The 3,009-nt window shown below is 36.9% G+C and overlaps 1 long non-coding RNA gene across 1 annotated transcript; it reads right to left on the minus strand.

Annotated features, from left to right (window-relative positions):
- Positions 1-2,093: 2,093 nt before the first annotated feature.
- On the minus strand, positions 2,094-2,417 carry LOC143219395 (uncharacterized). Its single transcript, XR_013011311.1, has 2 exons — positions 2,226-2,417; positions 2,094-2,161 (listed from the first exon to the last, which is right to left on the minus strand). It is a non-coding gene; the product is annotated as an uncharacterized LOC143219395 (long non-coding RNA).
- Between the last annotated feature and the right edge of the window lie 592 nt (positions 2,418-3,009).

The following is a 3,009-nucleotide window of genomic DNA, read 5'->3' on the forward strand; positions in this document are numbered from 1 at the left end:
CACGGATACCGTAAGACATGATCTGCATTAGTTTTATATGTTAAAATGTTAAAACGAGTGCAATATGTGAGATCATTATTTTTTTAAGGGTATTGCGACTCTTCTTATATTATGCGAAAAACGAACAGCTACTTTATATACTGCCATATGGGAAAAAATAATTTATTTGATACCCGAATTGCCAAACAATGTAAAGTTTATAATGAGCGATTATGAAACGGCAGCTGTTAATACCCTAAGCAGGTTATTTCCCAAAGCAGATATACACGGCTGCTGGTTCCATTATTGTCAGGTTTGTCATGCTATTTATAATACATTTTTAGTTGCATTATCACATAATCCTAGGTTTCGGTTTATATATTACAGGCTGTTCTTCGAAGGTGGCGCAAGCGTGGATTACATAATGCTCCCCATTCTATTGTACGTATGGCGATGTCTTTGCCTTTAGTACCTGCAATAAAATTTGTGCAAGGCTTATCAATTATTCAAACGATGGCTGATACTGCATCAAGCAAGTTTCCAAACATTCTTTTATTTATGACGTATATGAGACGTACTTGGTTAAACATAGCATCGCGTGTCAGCGTTCATAATTGTCCAGTGCGTACAAATAATATTGTGGAATTATTTCACAATATTGCAAGTCAAAAACTAGGGAAACAAAATACTAATGTTTGGCATTTTTAGGTACAGTATCTTTTATAATTAAATTACTGGTAAACATTCTTCATGTTATTCTACATATACAGAGGTTTGTATATATAATTAAATATTATTAAATTTTTACAAAAAGTAAAAGATCTGATTGTTGAACAAGAGCTTGATTTGAGTCGATTACAAAATGGTATTACATCTCGAAGGCGTCGCACAAATGCTAATATTAGTCGTAGGAAAGAATTAAAAAATACTGTAGAAGAATATGATTCTGGAAGGTATTTGTCTCTTTCTCTAATTCCAACTATTTAGTGTTCTTACTATTTGTCTTCAGATTTGGGGCAAAGTAGGCTCTTCTTTCTGTTACTTGACAGCAACAAACTAGCTTTACACGTATTTTTCTTCTTCAATGTAAGCTATTTCCTAAAATATAATTGTTTAGACTTCCAACTGTAATCATATATTAGAAGATTTAGTCGCATTTTTACATGTATCAGCTTTCCCGTACACGCGCCGACTTCTCGTTCGTTCCCGTCACTAGCCACCGCAAGGGGACTCGGCCGCTGCGCCGTTACTGATCAAACCGAGCGTTCGCCGGCATACTTTATTTTTTTTGACACTGTTCCACCAAACGGACACTTTTGAAAATTTTTTACAAAATAGGTTAGAATCATAGCAATATTTTAGAATTTTTTGGTAGGTGTCAACCCAGGGGAAGATAGCAAAAAAAATTCCCAAAAAATTAATTAATTATTTTCAACTATAAATAATTAGCAAAAAATTCTGAAAAAAATCTGAAATATAGAGTGTATCTATATCTTTTGTTTGCCGTTTATCCCATGTCGATATCTTTTCTCGTTTTAGAGCAAATTGCAATTAAGTGCGGGGGAGTTTACCTCAGTATCACCCCTGTTACGGATGACGAACAGGTGTTTAATATCATCTCTGGCAGGAACCGTCCTAGATAAACGAACAGAGCTACCCTAGATAAATCTACATAATTGTTTAGGTTAGTTTAGGGCCCAAACGTACGCACGACCAACTGGTCGTTGACAAAATACGAATGTTCACTTGAAGGGTACTGACAAGTACCACCCGTCATTGCAGGGCTATATAAGCCCTTACATTTCTACTCTCGTGGGCTAGTACTGTCGTAATCACGAATAGTGTCGCGTCGTGCTGCATCTCGGAAGTCAACTACCAGTGAGATCGGACGTTCGTTCCTTTTGAATCAAAGTTTAACCGTACAGATTCCGCGAGTTCGGTCTAAAATCTGTTAGGCAGTGACAATGTTGCTCCGAGTCCCCCGCATTGCCAGTGCGTCAACACCGTGCGTCTTAGCTTAGGTAATATCACCTTTCAATTTCTTTCTTATTCTAAATTCAGTTCATTCGCGACACAAATACACTTGTAGAACGAAACTCTATAGTAAGAATATATATAATATGTGATTTAATTATTATTAATCTGGGGCAAGATTAATACAACAACAAACTGAAACGTTTCTCTGAAAAAATGAGATTTATTATATTATACAGCTATTGACAATATTTATAAGATAGTTTACCAACCTGAAAAAATGAGAAACAACATTCAATGTTTATTGATTACAATCCTGTCCCTCACAGATTACAAATTCGATCCACTTTTATATTTCTCAAAACGTGCTAATTACTCTCAACTCTGTTTAGTTATATTTTATCCGTGCTCTACTTTACCTACTCGACTAGCGCGGTAGAATTCGAATGTTTAAGAAGTACTTCTTATATATATTTGTCTTCTTTGATAATTAACTCAAATTCATTAAACCCATAATTATCGTCCAATATCCTAACCAAGTAATTGAACGTCCCCACATGATACAATCTTACCGCTCGGATTGTATCAATTAAATTATACTAGTTACGAGGCTTACTAATTATCCTAGCAATTCCCTGATTAACCATTAGGTTCTTTCGCGACATTCCAATTGTCCGAACAGAGATTTATCCAACCTAGCGGCTCCCCAGTTTTGCATTGGGTTCGTCCGCATCCTAACAGCTCCCTGATTTCGCGTCAGGTTCGTCCTCGCTGTCAATAATCTTAGCGGCTCCCCAATTTCGCATTGGGTTCGTCCGCGTTCCTTAACTAACAAATTTATATCATATTCCTAGGGTAATAACCCTTCGCCGGCCACTCGTGCTGCTCGCGGCCCTGGCTCGTAACACCCCTATCGGTAGGGGTAGACATTTGAAATTTTACACAATGTTTTTTTAGATATAAAGCGACGTTTTAAGACAGGAATCAGGAAAATCGGAGCGGGGGCCGCTGGCCCATGCTTATCCGGCTAGACCCTTTACTTTATTATACTATATA

The sequence above is a fragment of the Lasioglossum baleicum genome, unplaced genomic scaffold (assembly GCF_051020765.1).
Source record: "Lasioglossum baleicum unplaced genomic scaffold, iyLasBale1 scaffold0028, whole genome shotgun sequence".
NCBI lineage: Eukaryota > Metazoa > Arthropoda > Insecta > Hymenoptera > Halictidae > Lasioglossum > Lasioglossum baleicum.